This window comes from Sciurus vulgaris (assembly GCF_902686455.1).
Source record: "Sciurus vulgaris genome assembly, chromosome: 5".
Taxonomy (NCBI): Eukaryota; Metazoa; Chordata; class Mammalia; order Rodentia; family Sciuridae; genus Sciurus; species Sciurus vulgaris.
In genome coordinates, this window is record NC_136465.1 from 114,071,007 (window position 1) to 114,089,915 (window position 18,909).

Consider the following 18,909-nt stretch of genomic DNA (forward strand, 5'->3'; position numbering starts at 1 on the left):
TTCTTGGAAGATCTGAAATACTGATTTTTCAGTGCAATGGGGCATTTTCCTGATAATAGGCCTTTTAATACTATACTTGGGATCAAAAGTCAGAAGAATTAAATGTTTAAAATTTTCCAAGTTTACTTGTTTATGATTGTGTATCTGTTTCTGTTAATTTTAGTAAATCCTAAATAAAATTAGCTATATAATTAATCTGAAAAAAGGAAAAGATTATTTTTGCAGCAATGGTGTTTCCTTTCTAAGAGGGGACCCTTCGTAGACCAGTAAATAATGAAACTGGTTTTGGTGGCTTTTCAAATAGTCATCTTGTTTCCATTTTTTCTTTATAGAATCCTGTATTATTTGAAAAACTGGGATGAGCATAAAAAGATACAATGCTATAAAAATGCAAAAGAAAGAAAAAACGGCTGTCTCAAAGGTTGTGCTTAATACAAAGAGGCAATTATTGCATGAAATACTCTTGGAGTTTCTTGTTTGAATTTGCCTACTGAACCTGTTCCACATAAGTCTGATTTAAAAGAAGAAAAGGCTCTATAAGATCAGGTGCCGCCATGGAACATGCTAGAAGGAGAAAACGGTGGTTTTTACAAAGGCTTGAGTGGTGTGGACTTACTGGAAGATATACAGAGGTACTTGTTCTTGATCTTTCCTTGGGTAATAACTTTGTAGAGTAATGCAGTGGAGAAAATTCTTAAGATATTTTTGATTGCTTAGATGTTGTATTAGTCCATTTTCTGTTGCTGCAACAAAATATTTAGGCTGTGTGATTTGCAGAGAAAAGATTTGTTTAGCTCATGGTTGTGGAGGCCCAAGAGCATGGCACTGGCTTTGGCTTGGCTGTGGTAGGGGCCTTATGGTGATGGCATCACAGTGATTAGAGCACATGAGAAGATAGGAAGCCAGAGAGATTCAGGGGTTACTGTATTTCACCACATAATTCACTACATAATTGTCATCACTGCATAATTGTCGCAACCTGTTTTTTCAGTCCAAAAATTGGTTTATAACCTTTCATCACATAATCATCATGTGGTATAATTCTGTTCCTCATGCCACTTAAAAGGTAAACAGAGTAGTAGTATTCACCAGTATCATATGGATGCCCATTAATTTTCTGGTCTAGAATTCTTAGCGCTTGAACATTGTCAGCTATTTCTGAAAGCTGACTGGTGTGGTTTTAGAGTGCTGCAGTACTAATGGTGAACACATTTTTTATTAGTGGCGCTGTGGATGGCACGTCAGATAATAAAGCAATGATAGCACAGAATCTTTGGACACCCAAGATTAAATTTGTAAGTTATATTTTGCAACACTGTAATAAATTCTCTCAAGTGTAATATTTTTTTACTATAATGCACAAATCAGTAACAACTAATGAGTTAACTTTTTTCAGACTAGAAAAATATTCACTAAACTGTCATGAAGAATGCTGTGCATGATTTGGACTATTCAATTTTAATGTATATTCATGAGCATTCTGTGAATTCTAACATTACACCAAAGACAGTTTAGTAATAGATGCTTTTAACATAATACTGGCATAATTTTTTTTTTTTTTTTTTTTTGTATCAGGGAGTGAACTCAGGGGCACTCCATCACTGAACCAAATCCCCAGCTCATTTTTGTATTTTATTTAGAGACAGGGTCCCACTGAGTTGCTTAGGGCCTCGCTCAATTACTGAGGCTGGCTTTGAACTCATAATCTTTCTGCCTCAGTCTCCCAAGCTGCTGGGATTACAGGTGTGCACCACTGCACATGGCTTTGGCACTATTTTTTTTTAAGCATCACATAATGATTGCACTCCTCCCCACCCCACCCCCTGCAGAGGATTGGCCAAAATATCTTCAACAATTATGCAGTGAAATATAGTAAGTTTACTGTATGTCAAATCACCTTCACAGGAACAAACTCACTCCATGAGACCAGCATTAATTAATCCCTTTTAAGGGTAGTGCCCCCATGACCTAATTGCTGTGCAACAGACCCCACCTCTTTAAGAGTCTACCACTTCACTGCTGCCACATGGGACACCAGCGTCTAACATGAACATTTGGGGGACACAATTAAACCATATCCAAATCATAGATGCTCTTTTATTTTTGAACTTCATAAAATTTGTGTCCTTTTTTTTATCATATAAAACAAACAGTTCTTGGCAACTTTAAACTTACTGTGTCACTATGGGTCTAGAAATTCTCTTTTGAATACTATTTCCTGAATTTCGATTTAGTGATCAGAGTTTATGTGGTCAGTGTACATCTTTCCCAGTGAATGGCCAAATCTCAGAATTTAAAATATTTTTTTTTCAAAAAGTAGTGCTAATTTTCATTTAGCAGTACAAAGTGCATTGTATTGGTGATTCTTTAGGTAATGAGCTGTTAAAAAAAACAATAGTAGATCTGGATGTCCCGTTTTACCCATTAGCTGTGTAATATATTACGTAGAGACTTTGCAGTTTATTTGGCTACAGACTAGGACATTGCTGTTATATTATCTATGTTATATTTTAGTGAGGCCCTAAGTAACTTAACCAGATTCTGTCTCAAAATATAAAGTGAAAGTGCTGGGGATATAGCTCAGTGGTAAAGTACCCCTGGGTTTAATCCCCCCAGTACCAAATTTAATCAGCATATGGAGGGACTGAAGCAGTACAGATTTCCTTAGTTCTGTGTCATACGCAGGAATGTAAAGGAGGGGTCAAAGTCTTACCCATAGCTCTTGGCCTTAAGGAGGCCAGAGTTTTGTTACATAGGTAGAATGACTGGAGAAAATCCATTATCTCATCTGGAGGCATGGGAGGGATGAAAGGAGTCCTCATCAAAAAAAGAATATGTTTTGGGTCATTATTTCTCCTTCTGGTACAGAAGCATCTGAACCATGAATAAGCCATGAAAATCCGTTATCATCATTAATAGAAGTATCATTATAATAAATTAGGCTCACAAGATGGTATAGCAGGTATACTTTATTTGCTCTTTGTGAAAAGACGTGCCCAATAAAATGATCCTATACTTCTGTCACAAAGAAGTGTTGCAGATAGTCAGGTGTAGTGGCACACACCTGTAAAATAGCCTGGTGTGGAGGTGCATGCCTGTAATCCCAGCGACTCAAGAGGCTGAGATAGGAGGATCACAAGTTCAAGGCCAGCCTCAGGAAATTAGTGAGGCCCTTAGCCACTTATGGAGACCCTGTCTAAAAATTTAAAAATGAAAATAACTGAGGATGTAGCTCAGTGGTAAAGTGCCCCTGGGTTTAATCCCCATACCGCCCCCCAAAATGTGTTACAAATAAATTTTAATTAGATATGCAGAGTTAATTTTTCTTACTAACTTGACCCTTAACTAGCATTAGGTTTTTTTAAGCCAGGTTTTTTGTTGGTGATTTTTTCAGCTTTTTATTTAAACTAATTTTTAGGTTTATGGACAAATTTGAAAAGATAATTAATTCATAGTTCCTATATATGCCTCACCCATTTTCCTCTAATGTTAGCATGTTACTATGGTATATCTGTGGAAACTAAGATACCACTATTGCTCTATTACAGTTAACCAAATTCCAAATGTTATTTGGATTTTACCACTTTCACACTGGTGTTCTTTTTTCTGTTCCGGGATCCAGTGCAGGGTACCACGTTGCATTTAGTCATTTGTTTCCTTAGTCTTCTCTGATCTCTGATGGCTTCTCAGTTTTCCCTTGGTTTTTGTGGACTTTGTAGGTATGAAGAGTACTGGTGAGGTATTCTGTAGAATGCCCCTCAATTTAGGTGTTTTGGATGTATTTCTCAAATTTAGACTGGGGTTATGGGTTTTGGGGAACAATACCAAAGAGATGAAGTGTCCTCCTTATCACGTATTGAGATGGGACACATTAATATGATTTATCACTGGTAATGTTAACCTTTATTATTTAAGGTAATGTTTGCTAGGTTTCTGTGCTGTAGAGTTGCTATTTTTCCCTCTCCATACTGTAGTCTTTGTAAATAAGTCACTAAACCTTTACTTGGGAGAGAAGGGGTGAAGATTAATTCTTGCTCTTGTAGGAGGTAGTATTCACTTATTTTGTTTGGAATTCTCTAAAGGAATATTTACCCCTAACCCATGTGTTTATTTATCAAATCATTAAACTTTTATCAGTATAGACTTATTTATTTTATGCTTTGGATTATAGCACAGTGCTATGCTATTTATTTTATTGCTCAGGCTGGTCCATCTTAGGTCGTTGTGGCCTTTTAAAAGTTTTCTGGTTCCCTTTGATATGCACTCATCCTTTTTTTACTTGGACACCTCCCTACTTTTTTAATTTTTCTTTTTCTTTTTCTTTTTTTTTAACTAGAAGGTATTCTAGATTCCCCTTGTATTTTCCTCATAGCTCTAAAATCATGTCTTTTCCTAAGGATCCCCGGTTCTTTTTTATTGGAGAAAGCAAGATCTAATCATTGGGTATGCTTTGCTATTAGGCCTGCTCAGTGAATAGAGGTGGGAAACATATATAGGTGGAATATCTCTCATCCAGAGTGCCTAGGAGTTTTTGGATTTTGGAATGTTTGACTCTATATAATAAGATGCCTTGGGGACAGGACCCAAGTCTAGACACAGAATTCATCTGTGTTTTGTATATACCTTTTGCACATAGCTAAGGTATTTTCATGTAGTGTTTCTGATATGCCTGTGTTTGTTTTTTTTTTTTTTTTGCAGTGCTGGGGATTGAACCCAGGGCCTTGTGCTTGCAAGGCAAGCACTCTACCAACTGAGCTATATCCCCAGCCCTATGCCTGTGTTTTGACTATGACCCATCATATGGGGTTAAGTGTAGAATTTTCCACTTGCAGTATCATGTCAGCTCTCAGAAAGTTTCATATTTCATAGTTCGAATTTTCAGATTAGAGGATGCCCCAGTATGTATATACTAACCCTTGTGTACATATGTATTTATTTTTATGTCTGTTGATTTATGTATATATTAAACTAAACATGTTTTGCACTATCTGACCCTAATCACAGAGTTTATTCTAGCCTCCCTCCCTTGCTTATCTGTATTTCACTCCTGACAGTGAGAAACCTTTCTCTAACTATCCACCATGGTAGATGGCATTTTACTTATTTTTTTAAAGCCATGCACATGTAAAGCAGGTTCACAATTGCTAATTTATAACCACCCCAGGAACAACAGAGTTACTGCTGGAGTATTGCATTTAAGTACAGATCCCTTTGTTTGTAACCTTATGGTTGCTAGTCACAGCTCTGGTTTCCAAGGTTACTTCGGTATGCTCCTTTTTCCCCCTACCTTTAATGGGTTTATGTCTCAGATTTATAATATGTTAACTATGTTAAATTCTTCTTCTTCTTCTTCTTCTTCTTTTTTTTTTTTTTTTTTGATATAGAGTCTGCCTGTGTTACTCAGGCTGATCTTGGACTATAGGTATGCACCGCCAAACCCAGCTAATATATTAGATTTTTTTGTTACAGTCTGCGTTCAATCCTGGGATCCCTTGACATCCTGATTGACTTTTTAAAATTTTGTGGACATTAAAGTTCTCTCTTTGCAAGGTACAAATGTATGTGTTTAGACAAAGCTATGAAGTCATGTGTATACCACCCTAATAACATAAGAACATTTCCATCACCCTAAAATTTACCTGTACATCCCCTTGTAGTCAGCTGCCTCCCACTGTAAACCCTGGTAACTACAAATTGTTTTTCGTTCTTGTAGTTCTGCCTTTTCAAGAATGTCACATGAATAGAATTACACAATGTGTGTAGTCTTTCACTTTGCATAATGCCTGTTGTTGGATGAATTGATTATTCCTTTTTGTCCATTCTTGGATATACCGTAGTTTGTTTATTCATTCACCTGTTGAGAGATATCTTGGTTGCTTCCAGTTTTTGATGCTTATAGATAGAACTGTTGGGGCTGGGGTTGTAGCTCAGTGGTAGAGTGCTTGCCTAGTATGTGTGAGGCACTGGGTTTAATCCTCAGTACCACAAGAAAATAAATAAATACAATAAAGGTAAAAAAAGATAGCGCTGTTATAAACACTTGTGTGCAGGTTGTGTGTGAACATAGTTTTCAGTTCACTTTAATAAATACTTATGTGTGTGATTGCTGGTTCATATTATAAGCTTATTTTTAACTCAATAGGAAAATGCCAAACTGTGCAGCAAGAGTTTAGTCACATATTTTTTCTTTTTCTTCCTTCCATTCTTCATCCATCCATCCATCCATTCCTTTATTTTTTTGGGGGGGGTAGAGAAGATAATTAAATAGTTGATAAGAGTATAAAAATGTCATCTAATATTTACTTGTCTGTGTAAAATTCAGTTTAAGAAGTGAGTGCTCTGCATATGGTATTAACTTTGTCTAGTAGTGGATATAAAGAGAAGACCTTGGTCTTCAAAGGAATTTGCTATCTCATAGGAAAGGTAAGATTTTATAAGCAGTGGTGTAAGCCAGCATTTAGGATTCAGCTGGGTTGGGTTCTGGTTCTTTCTGTCTGGTGGTAATGGTAATGGTGGCACCAATTGATTTGTGCCAGAACCTTAATTTATAAATGTTTTCAATGTCATTGAAAGAAAAGTTTATTACTTACATTTCTCAGAGAAGGGGGCATGCCATGACATGCCATACCATTCAGGGCCACAGAGGAAAGCACCCTATTGGATCAGGAGGAAGAGGAGTGAGAGGAAAGCAGGGCATAGAGCTTTTATTGTGTTTTCCTTGGGAAAGGCAGGCAGGATGGGGTAAACAGGTTAGATTTGGCTAGTTTTGCTAATTTCAGCAGGCTTTGGGATACAGGAGTTATTCCTGGTTGTCTAGTATCTGGCTCTGGGTTGATTCAGGACACGGGAAATGTTGGTTTGGTGTGTGAGAGTTAGATAATGGAGGTTAGATATGTGAGAGTTCAATAATGGAATACAGGCTGTGAATCTTGGGGGAGTATAAACACTTTGGCCATTAAGTTTGACCTTGTGATCAATGATGCCAAATTGATCAATACAGGATGCAAAAAAACAAACAAAACAAAACAAAACAAAAAACCACCAAGACAGTCGCCCTACATAGTTTTCCCTACCTACCAGTTGAATGATTTAATTCAGTGCATTATTGGATGCTTATTTGGTATAGGGTTACAAAAGTGTTTATGAGAGAAGTCTTTTCCTTTCAGGAGCTCATGATATGTCAGGAAAACCAGATTGTTTCATTTATTAAGTGAACATTTTTTTATACATCAACCATGTTTCAGTACTTGCTAGTCTCTGAAGAAAACAGGATTTTAATCAAACAAATGGGAAGTTCATAACAACAGAATTAATATTTAATGTATTCCCTCACTTTGTATTTCTCCCTCTGTCCCCCTCTGCCCTTCCCTCAAACTCTGGATATGCTTTCAGATTTAAAGGAGCTTAAAATTACAGATTTAAATTTACACAATCATGAAAAAGATAAGCAGAAGTATGTAATGAACAGATTTTCCCTTCTTTCATCCCTTCCTTACCGGGGACTGAACTTGGGGTGCTTTACCACTGAGTCACATCCCCAGCCCTTTTTATTTTTTTATTTTGAGATAGGGCCTCACTCAGTTACTGAGGCTGGCCCCTAATTTGCCATCCTTCTGCCTTAGCCTCCCAAGTCTCTGGGATTGCAGGATCTTTTGAAAGGATCTGTAGCAGATATTTTTTAAAACTTTCATTTAGCTAGGTGTCCTGCAATAGTTGGAGAAATGGCTGAAGAGTGGCAAGCTAAGGGGCTTTTGGGGAATGTTAGAGGTTTTGAGGACAGATGGTACTAGGAGACCAAGAGACTTGTTCTTGTGCTGGTTTTGTTGTTAACATGTATATTTCAGGTAGATGCCTTCCTTTCTGTAAAGCCTGATTTACAGAATTAGGCTTATGATTGCAACTTGCTTTAATTATCTTACATTGTCATTAAAGGTGAAATGAGATTAAATATAAGACTTAAAGTGCAATATAAACATAAAGTATGTTCCAATGCTTTATATATAAAAAAAAAAAACTCAGAAAATATTGAGGGGAATGAATTAATAGATCTTTTTTTTAATTTCTGACATTGCCTCCAAAAAATAAGAACCGAGAGAACTTGATCTTCGTTTTTGAACTTCTCTAGCATTTTTAAAATATAAATGTAATTTGGTTAATTATATACTTTCTTGTATTTAGTAATTGTTTTGAATGAGTTAGTCTTGGCACTTCAGGGGCAGAAACTAAAGAATATACTTATCTCCTTAAGTATATTGGAGGTAGTCATTTACTGTTTGTTGATTACTTGATATTTGCTGAATGCTTAATATGGCTAAATAAAACCTTTAAGACATTCTAAAGCAGAATATATGCAGGTGAATGAGAAATTGTTGTACAGACTGGGAGAGATCATCATTGATTGATATTGGTAAAAAAATTTGAGGGCAATCTTGATACAGACTGTGAAGGCACTGTAGGTTTAGTTTGGAAAACAGAAGGAGGATGACATGCCAAGAGGATTAGAGGTAGGAATGAGACTGGTATATGAAGAGATGAATGGCTGATGGACGGAAATAAAGGTCAAGTTGGTGAGGTCACAAGAAACATTTTTAAATTGCAGTTATTCGCTATGGTTATACTTTTATCAGAGTAAAGCAAGTAACCTGCAAACTTTGTTTAGAAATGAGTCATTGTTGTATAGTTTAGCTCTTCAAGTTTGAGACTTCATGTTGTAATGCTCCTTGCTTCTGCAGAAGTAATCTCTTAGGCTGCTGATGTCACTAATAATATAATCTATGTGGAAGGTCAGAGATTTTTTTTTTCCTAGCATTTTTTTTCTTCTTTTTGGTGCTGGGCTGCCTCAGGTCCCTATTTTCTGTCTATCATAACTATTGTAGCAGAGGTTCTTTTTTTCATGGTAATTTGTAAAGGAAGTACAGGTTAGGCATCCATAATCCGAAAATCCAAAATCTGAAATGCTCCAGAAAATTCTGATACGTTGCTCAACAAGTTTCAGATTCCGGAGCATTTCTTATTTTAGATTTTTGGATGAGGGATGCTTAATAAATTCCTATACAGCTGGATGTGGTGGTTCATGCCTATAATCTCAGCTACTGGGGAGACTGTGGCAGGAAGATCATGAGTTCAAAGCCAGCCTCAGCAATTTAGCGAGGCCCTAAGCAAATCAGCGAGGCATTTCTCAAATAAAATATAAAGAAAAGACTGGGGATGTGGCTTAGTGGCTAAACACCCCTGGGTTCAACCCCTGGTATAAATTAAATAAATCAATAGATAGATTCTTATGCAAATATTCCAAAATCTCAGAAACTCTGAAATACTTCTGAAAAGGGACACTCATCCTGTGCAAGTATCAGATACAAGTGGTTGGACTCTCAGAGGGTGTTAATCTCTGCACTATTGACATTTTGAACATGCAAATTCTGTGTTATAGGGCACATTTTAAGATGTTTAGCAACATCCCTAGCTCTACCACTAGATGCCAGTAATCCCCCCTCCAAGTTGTGACACTCAAAGATGTTTCTAGACATTGCCCAAAGTCCCTGGGGGATAAAATCCAGCTATTGAACTTTCAGGCTAGGTAAAATTAAGGTGCCTCAGAACTCTGGAAATTTATACTTTTTGTTTTGTGAGTACTTTATACAGCATAGATTTTATTAGCAAACAAGGATGGATTAGAGGACCTACATTAATGGTGAGTGTCCTGATAGCTTCTGATTCAGGGAGGCCTTCTAGGACTGGGGTTTTCACAATCTTTCTGAGTGATATTGGTAACTTGGAATACACAGGATGTTCTCCATGACCCACTCTTGGAAGAAGACTGAGAGGTGAAAGTGAGATCCAAGATTTGAGCAAAGACACTTGGAATGACTAGTGTAAAGGGGAAGGAGAGAGGTGGGTCAGGCTATGGTCAAGTAGAGCCTCCAGGTTCTATTCCTGACAGCTGTCTCTCTCCTCCTCCTCTTCCTCAGCCTATATAGTTCTGCGGTGGAAAAAGAAGGAGTGTCCAGGGAGATTATAATCATGAACTTGCATCCTGGCTTGAATTTTGTCTTCTTCATCTCTTAAGTTGTGCCCTTGCCAAATTTCTTAATCTCACTTTGCCTTGTTTTGTTATTTTTTTTTTCCATTTTAAAAAAATTGTGGTAAAATATACATGATATAAAATTTATCATTTAAATCATTTTTAAGTGTTCATTTGAGTGACATTAAATATAATTCATGTTGTTGTGCAACAGTCGCCACCATCCATCTCTGGAACTTTTTCATCATCCCTGCCTGAAACGCTGTATCCATGAGGCAACACCTCCACACTGCCTCCCCACCCCGGCAACCACCATTTTAGTTACTATCTTATAAATTTGACTATTTTAGGAACTCCATATAGAAGCTGCACAGTATTTGTCTTTTTGTGACTGGTTTATTTTCCTTCACATAATGTCTTTAAGGTTCATCCATGTTGAAGTATGTGTTAGGATTTCCTTCCTTTTTAAAGCTCAATAATCTATTTTATGCAAGTGCAACATTGTGTTTTCTGTCCGTAGACACTTTGGATTGCCTCTACCTATTGGCTATTATGAATAATGGTGTGGTGCTTTGCTTTGTTTCCTTTTAAAATGGCAAAAAATGATGCTTCTTTCACAGGATTCTGGCAGTTGCTTAAAGATTGCTGGGCCTTGGTTCAGGATAAGTGATATTTCCTCTTGTCACCTTTTTTTGTGCCAGTTTCTTGCACTTTGCTTATTTTATATCTCCCTCCTAGTATAGGTCATCAAACACAAGCAAGGACTAATGTTTTGTTTTGTTTTGTTTTCCCCCTGCTAATTCAGTTCATTCCAGGTCTGACATTTTACAGTCCTATTCTCCAAATTGTTATTTCTAAGACCAATCAATGTCTTTGGAAATTTGAGTTTTTTCTAATTTGCCTTACTTGTTCAAGTTCTCTTTAATGGTTATAGGAGTCCTTCACCAAATCTCATTGTCACACTTTTCCCTAAGATAATTTGTTCTAAAACCTCGCAAATGACAGCTTGCTGAGCCCAGAGTCCTGAGGTCTCATCATCAAGGGTTTTGATTCCTCTGTCATTCACAAGACTGTTGATATCCTGAGGCAAGTTTTAGATACACTGGATGAATTTCATTGCTTTGTTCCTTTGACTCTTGCCTTTTAAATACTCTGGCTCCCTCCCTCTGTGGGAAGTCGTATTTTTGGCTGGCCCTTTTCTGTCTGTGCTGTGCCATCTGTCACAGGGGTCATTGCTCAGAGGCTGACTTCTTCCCTGCTGGGAGCAGGTGGTCATAACCAATGGCTATTGACAGGGTCAGTTGGGGGCAGCTTATCAAAGTGCCCCCCCCAAGCTGTGTGTATATTGTTATCCTGCAGAAGAATAAGAGAAAGCCTTACTTGGGGGTAGTTTTTTTTTTTTTTTTTTTTTTTTTTTTTTTCTTTTTTGTTAAAGAGGAAAAGATGCAGATGAGATCCCAAATTGTTCATTTATCCTTTTAGTCCAGCCACTTATAAACTGTCGTATGTCTTTGTCTCTCTGTACCACAACTGGCACTGCACCCCAAGACCACTATCTGAAGCAGCCCACAGGGTACAAAGAAGCAATGTTCATGAAAATTATGGAAAATGTAATTAATTACTAAACCTGGGTCATGTCTTAGGATACTATAGGTCATGATTTTGACCTTTGCTTAAACAAAATAAAATACCTCTGAAGTCTTTTGATGATCTTGGGTGATAACATTCCTGGTTTCAAAATTTTATTTAAATGAACTGTGCTTCTAGCCACTCAGGATTCTGGGCCTGACTCATAGGAGAGCCAGCCTGCCTAGTGCTGAGTCACTGAGCCAACTTCATTCATCGATCATGTGCTTGTGCACAGCTTGGTGGCAAGGTGGGAGAGAATTACTATTTTCAAATGTTCCTTCCTGAGGTAGCATGGTCCAGAAGTGAGTCGAGAGACAGGATGCTGGAGTTCTATTCTTGGCCCAGCTATATACCTTCAGCAAGATCCCCCCACCCTGCCCTGCCATGTTAATACGGAAGGATCAGGGAAGTAAGTAAAACCAATACAACAGATAAGAAGAGATTTTAAAAATGTTTTTCCCCTGAGAGATTTTGAAGAAATAGGCTCTCAAAACCTGGTCTCCCTGGCTGGCCTGGTTGTGTTGCCACTACTTGCTCAAGTAACTTGCCATGGCCTCCACTGATAGAGAAGATGCTCTCCTCCAAAGATAAACCCAGCATTCCTAGTCTTTGTTCTTTTTCAAACCTGTAATGCCTCTTTCTCATAGTACTCACTGCATGTGTTTGGGGACACTTACTGATTTTTAAAAGTACAAATGATTTTTCTGCAAAGTTAGGGAAACAGTTTAGAACAACAATCTACAGAACAAGTTAGTCCTGAGTATGTGGTCAGGGTTCCTGAAACCTGCTTGGCCCAGTGTTCAAGCTTTGCTGGTTTGGGGGACCTCCCTAGTTCCCTTGTAGTTTTAGTGTTTGCAAAGCCCTGCTTCCCTTGCTGGCATGCTCGTCTGTCTAACCTGTACTAGACATAACTGCACCTTTCACTTCTTCTGATCCCTAGAGAGGTAAAACCTTTCCTACCTAGGCCCCAAGTACTGTGTGTAGGCGCAGGGTTCATATCAGAACAGTTCTTTTCACTGACATCTGAACCTCACTGTGTTGGCATCTCTAAATTTTGCTAATAGAATTGTTTTTATTATGAAATATTTTTAAGCATAAAAAAGTATAGAGAGTAATATATTACTTTCTTTTTCTGAGAAAGAAGTAATTATAGGTAAATTTGAAGCCCCAAGGCACCATATTCCCCTACTCCTTTTAGACAAAACCTTTTCCTTTTTTTATTGTAAACAAATGGGATACATGTTGTTTCTCTTTGTACATGGAGTAAAGGTGTACCATTTGTGTAATCATAAATTTACATAGGGTAATGTTGTTTGATTCATTCTGTTATTTTTTCCCTTCCCCCCACCCCTCTTTTCCCTCTATACAGTCCTTCCTTCCTCCATTCTTGCCCCTCTCCCTAACCCCAACTCTAACCCTAACACTAACCCCTCCTACCACCCATTATGTGTCAAAATCCACTTATCAGCAAGATCATTCATCCTTTGGTTTTTTGAGATTGGCTTATCTCACTTAGCATGATATTCTCCAATTTCATCCATTTGCCTGCAAATGCCATAATTTTATCATTCTTTATGGCTGAGTAATATTCCATTGTATATATATGCCACAGTTTCTTTATCCATTCATCAATTGAAGGGCATCTAGGTTGGTTCCACAATCTGGCTTTTATGAATTGAGCAGCTATGAACATTGATGTGGCTGTATCTCTATAGTATGCTGATTTTAAGTCCTTTGGGTATAGGCCAAGGAGTGGGATAGCTGGGTCAAATGGTGGTTCCATTCCAAGTTTTCTAAGGAATCTCCACACTGCTTTCCAGAGTGGCTGCACTAATTTGCAGCCCCACCAGCAATGTATGAGTGTACCTTTCTCCCCACATCCTCGCCCACACCTGTTGTTGCTTGTATTCTTGATAATCGCCATTCTAATTGGGGTGAGATGGAATCTTAGGGTGGTTTTGATTTGCATTTCTCTTATTACTAGAGATGGTGAACATTTTTTCATATGTTTGTTGATTGCTTGTAGATCTTCTTCTGTGAAGTGTCTGTTCATTTCCTTAGCCCAGTTGTCGATTGGGTTATTTGTATTCTTGGTGTAGAGTTTTTTGAGTTATTTATATATTCTGGAAATTAGTGCTCTATCTGAAGTATGAGTGGCAAAGATTTTCTCCCACTCTGTAGGCTCTTTCTTTGCATTGCTGATAGTTTCCTTTGCTGAGAGAAAGCTTTTTAGTTTGAATCTATCCAAGTTATTGATTCTTGCTTTTATTTCTTGTGCTATGGGAGTCCTGTTGAGGAAGTCTGGTCCTAAGCCAACAAGTTGAAGATTTGGACCTAATTTTTCTTCTATAATCTGCAGGGTCTCTGGTCTGATTCCAAGGTCCTTAATCCATTTTGAGTTTAGTTTCATGCAGGGTGAGAGATAGCTTCATTCTGTTGCATATGGATTTCCAATTCTCCCAGCACCATTTGTTGAAGAGGCTATCTTTTCTCCATTGCATATTTTTGGCACCTTTGTCTAGTATGAGAAAATTGTATTTATTTGGGTTTGTGTCCATGTCCTCTATTCTGTACCATTGATCTACCTGTCTATTTTGGTACCAATACCATGCCGTTTTTGTTACTATTGCTCTGTAGTAGAGTTCAAGATCTGGTATTGTGATACCCCCTGCTTCACTCTTTCTGCTAAGGATTGCTTTAGCTATTCTGGGTTTCTTATTCTTCCAGATGAATTTCATAATTGCTTGCTCTATTTCTGTAAGGTACGTCATTGGGATTTTAATTAGAATTGCATTGAATCTGTATAGCACTTAGACAAAACCTTTTCTGTCCAGGACTCAGTGCAGAGTGTGCAGCTTCCCTGAAGGTTTGCCTTCCATAACCTAGTCTCATTATTCTGTTTCCTCAGGTGTTTTTACAGCCCCACTCACCACCCTCACCGTGACCTTGTGCATATTGCTTTACCTCTCTGAGTTTTATATTTCTCATCTATAAATTGAGAATAATAACAACACCTGCCTGCTCTGGGTTATTTTGAGAATCAGATGTGGTAATATATGTGGAAGTTTTTGTAAAGTTCTGTGTTACATGTGACACCCATCATCAATGTAGAGGACCTACAGTGGTGGGAGAGGGTTCTGGGGGAATGGGGCTGCCAGGGAAGTGGTGCTAGGAATCCCCAGGGGCTTTCGCAAACTGCTATATATCTACCTGCACTGGTGCATTTGGGGATCTGTATATGCACATATACACTTACACACAAAACAATTAGAAATACTATACTTTGAACGTAGGGACTAAGGACAGTCATCTTTATTGAAATTCCCTTCTTTCATTTTCAAGGTTCTGTGTTATTTTCTGACCTCTCTCTTTCATGGAAATGGTCATTTGCACTGGGATGACCATTTAAAAAAATCAGTTTCTTAGTCTGTTTACTCAAAGTTCAGATTTTAAATAAAAAATCTTCATCAACTTTTTGACTAAGAAGGTTTGCTTTCATTAATATGCTTCAAAAAATTCCTGCCACCAGTTCTTTCTTAGACCAGAATGTTTTCTCTCCTGCCTCTCCTACTGCACATGGTCTGAAGAGGATTTGCTGTGAAAGCTTGTATGGATGCTTCGGCACTTCACTACAGCACATTAGCAGTCAGCGATCATCACTATTGGACCATGTTAAGGAAAAAATTATTCAGGATACTTGTTAAAGCATGCTAAGGAAGACTTTATTCAGGACCATTGTGTTAGGCAGAGGGACTCCTGCAATGACACCTTCCAGTGGGGAAGAGAGATGGGGTTCAACTCTGAATACACCATGGGCAAATGGAGATTTATAGCCAAGAAGCAATGTGGGAGTTTGTAGATGAAAACTAGTAGGAGGAAAAGGAGTAAATGGGATTCTTGCTGAAGACAGGCCAAAGTGGTCAGTATCACTGGAGGTTGGTGGAGGACAAGGAACTCGGTCACATCAAGGATAATAAGATAGTGAAGATGGCAGTATTTAAACTGACTTCACAGGGTTCTTTTGCTGAAACTGGTTTTATAGGGACGTGCACGATGGACCTAGCAAAAAAATTCAGAAGCCTAACTACAGTTTGGCCAAGCAAAGAACCTTTGTCAACCCTTTCCATACCTCTGCGTGTAGGTCTCTATAAACATCCTGGTTGCTGATCATTGTTTCCTAGCATTCCACATTTACGTAACCGTTTGCTTTTATTTAATTATGGTACTGTGGCCCAGACTAGAGGTACTTTGTCGAAGATACTCTTGTATAATTGAATTTAAGAACTGTTCATTTTATTGTTTAAAATGTTTAAGATCCAGGAGAAATCTTTTAAAGTCAGGTGTAGAAATCAGAGATGCTTATTATACTCTAGAATCCAATACTTGCATTTCTAAAGAAATTTATCCATGTGGGCTCTTAACAACCTGGACAAGAATGTTTATGGTAGCATTGTTGATAATAGCACACAATTGTTAGAAACAAAGGTACATCAACAAGGAAGAGGATAAATTATGGTAGAATCAAACAGTGTGCTACTTACCATGTGAAAGTGTATGAATTAGAAAAAAAATGTGTCAAAAATAATAGGGAGCAGAAAACTCAAAGTTTCAGCATATGATCAATATTTGGCACAAACACAAAGTTTTAGCCAGGAATGGTGCCATGTGGTTATTTCCCCAGCTGCTTGGGAGGCTAAGCTAGGAAGATCACTTAAGCCCAACCTGGGTGCATAATCAGACCCTGTCTCTTAAAAAAAAAAAAAAAAAAAAAAAAAAAGTTTCAAAACAACTTTTTAAAAAATATTTTAGCTGTTGATGAACCTTTTATTTTATTTATTTATTTATTTATTTATTTATTTATATGCAGTGCTGAAAATTGAATCCAGAGCCTCATGCATGCTAGGCAAGTGCTCTACCACTGAGCCACAACCACAGCCCTCAAAACAACTCTTTATTCTGTGTTTGGATATATTCATTATGTGGTAATGATATAAAACCAAGAGAATTAGAAACACCTAATTCAGACTAATAGACTTGAAGACAGTAGGGAGAAATTGCGTGGGAAAGAATACACAAACAACAATAACAAAATCCAACAATTGGAGAATGATATTGGTCTTACGCTGTTATATTATGTGCATAATGAATCACATCACTATGTACCATTATAATGCACCAATAAAAATATGGAAAAAGAAGAAAAGAATAAACAGGGGGCTTTAATTTTGTCTGTAAAGGTCTGTCACTATCTGCTTTTCTATACTTGAAATATTTTGTAAAACAAGTCAACTGTAATAAAAAGATTCAAAATGTTTATGGAATATAATCCTGTTTTTTGTTTTTGTTTTTGGTACTGGGGATTGAACTCAGGGGTGCTCTACACTGAGCTACATCCCCAGCTCTTTTTATTTTTTATTTTGAGACAGGGTCTTGCTAAGTTGCTGAGCTGGCCTCGAACTTGTAATCCTCCTGCCTTGGCCTCCCAAGATGCTGGGTTTCCAGGTGTGTACCACCATGCCTGGCTCTTATCCTAGCTTTTTTAAAAATTATATGCAGGGTTGGGGATATAGCTCAGTTGGTAGAGTCTTGCCTCACATGTTGTGTCTGTGTATTGTAATTGGCTGGTGATCCATCTACCTCTATTGGAGTTTAAGCTCCATAAGTGTGGGATACAGGTATTTTGTTCATCATTGAATCAATTCCCAGTACCTAGCACAATGCCTGGCACACAGAAGACACTGGTAAATAATTATTAAATGAATGAATGAAAGAAAAGGTCACAACTGAAGGGGGCATTCTGGAAAATAAGTCATTTGATGGAGATCTTTAAATTAGGTTTTCCACTCACATGTATAGGAAAGGCAATTAGATTGAGTAATAAGATGTGAGTAATTCTCTTTGGAACTCTTAAGTGGAACTCTTAAGCCACAGCTTTAAACGCCAGTGCCCTACTAGAAATAATGAATGAGGAAATGGGGAAATGAAGAAAGTACACCCAAGACTGAGATTATGACTTTAAAAAGTTGATCAGTTTTTTGTTAGGTGTTATTTTAAAATCTTGCTTTAAATGGTATCTCCTCTTCCTCCTCCTCCTGATTGAACCCAGGGTTTCTTGCATGGTATAAACATGTGCTGTGCCACAGAGCTACACTCTCAACTTGTGATTTCTTAATATTGGATGAGTTTTATCAGTATGGTTTTTAACATGCAGACAGAAAAATGCAGAAATGATGACTGTATAGCTCAATGAATTTTTAGTAAATGGCAAGCCAGAGGGCTCCCCTCTACACTGTAATCACTACATTTCCCCACAAATAACTGCTACCCTGAGTATTTGTTTTTTAATAATCCAGTTTTTATGAAATGCCTCAACCTATCATACCCCTAGTCATTTCAGGAGTAAGTCAGCTTGTTGGGTCCCATTTAGGTGTTACCTTTTTCCACCTAGTGATATAAATGAAGGCATGATAAATTTAGCCCAAGGAGCTCCATCTTATTGATAACAAATGTTACCTTCCCCAAATCATCATTTAACTTTTATCATAGAGATCTTGGGCTATGAATATGTGGGAATGTGAAGAACAGAAATTTACTTATGTAGTTGAAGTGAGCCCTGGTTTTCTTGGATATGGAAGCTTTCAAAACTGTTGGGTGTATTATTTAAGAGATTCTAGAGTCAACTCGCTTCCTCAGTATGGCCTTTGTTTTTCTTAAGAGAATAGCTGGATACTGTTCTTTCATTTATGCCACAAACATGTCATGTTTTTTTGTGGGCCAAGCACAAGGTAAAGCCAGGCACTGTGAAGGGTGCAGTGGTTAAAGAGTTTTGCCCTCCCGGCGCTGATAATCAGGCATGGAAAATGAAACACTGAAAACACAAAACTGTACTTTAGAGTCATGTTTTAGAAGTAAGATAAAATATTAAGGGGAAGGGAGAGAGAGGTTTTGCCTGGGAGAATAGGAATAGCTATCCCAGGCAAGGATAGGTAAGAGTGTTCTAGGCAAAAGGAATGGCACAGGCGAAGTGTAGGAGTGGAAAAGTACAGTACGAGTGGGAATGGTTTTGTGAAGCATAAGAAACAAGCAGAGAATGTCTATTAATAGGCTGAAAAGGGCCCTGAGTGCTTGGGTAAGAATTTGAAACTTTATTCAACAAGGCATGGAGAATCTGAAGCCTTGTGAGCAGAAGGGAGCCATGGCTCTGAAACCTGTTTCATGCCAGCTTCCAGTTGTGGCACCAGTAGAGGTTTCTGTACTGA

The 18,909-nt window shown here is 37.8% G+C and overlaps 1 protein-coding gene across 4 annotated transcripts in view; it reads left to right on the top strand.

Moving 5' to 3' along the window:
* Positions 1-18,909, top strand: part of SCN8A (sodium voltage-gated channel alpha subunit 8) — a 181,802-nt gene that overhangs the window by 23,117 nt on the left and 139,776 nt on the right. Inside the window, exon 1 of one of the 4 annotated variants that reach the window (XM_079139768.1) lies at positions 521-632. The exons of the other annotated variants lie outside the window; for them this stretch is intronic. The gene's annotated coding sequence lies outside the window, so the exon portion shown is untranslated. Of the gene's footprint in view, positions 1-520; positions 633-18,909 lie in introns of those variants that run through there. 4 annotated transcript variants of the gene reach the window in all.